Here is a 227-nt window from a genome sequence, read left to right as displayed (position 1 = left end):
ACTAGGGATAGATAGAGTTAGTGGGGCTACTGCTTCGTCTGTACAGCAGAAAACACCCCGAAACCTTTGAGATGAATATTTTTATATTTTTATATTCAGTTTCTTGTTTTATATTTTTATTGAATAAACAAATACATCTTATTTGTAAACATGCGTACAACTACTATTATTTTTCTTGTATTACTGGTGTTTTTGTTGTTAAATTAGGAGTATATTTATTCTTTTTA

The sequence above is a fragment of the Eimeria mitis genome, genomic scaffold (assembly GCF_000499745.2).
Source record: "Eimeria mitis Houghton genomic scaffold, Emh_scaff491, whole genome shotgun sequence".
Taxonomy (NCBI): domain Eukaryota; phylum Apicomplexa; class Conoidasida; order Eucoccidiorida; family Eimeriidae; genus Eimeria; species Eimeria mitis.
Note: the sequence above shows the minus strand (reverse complement) of the source record.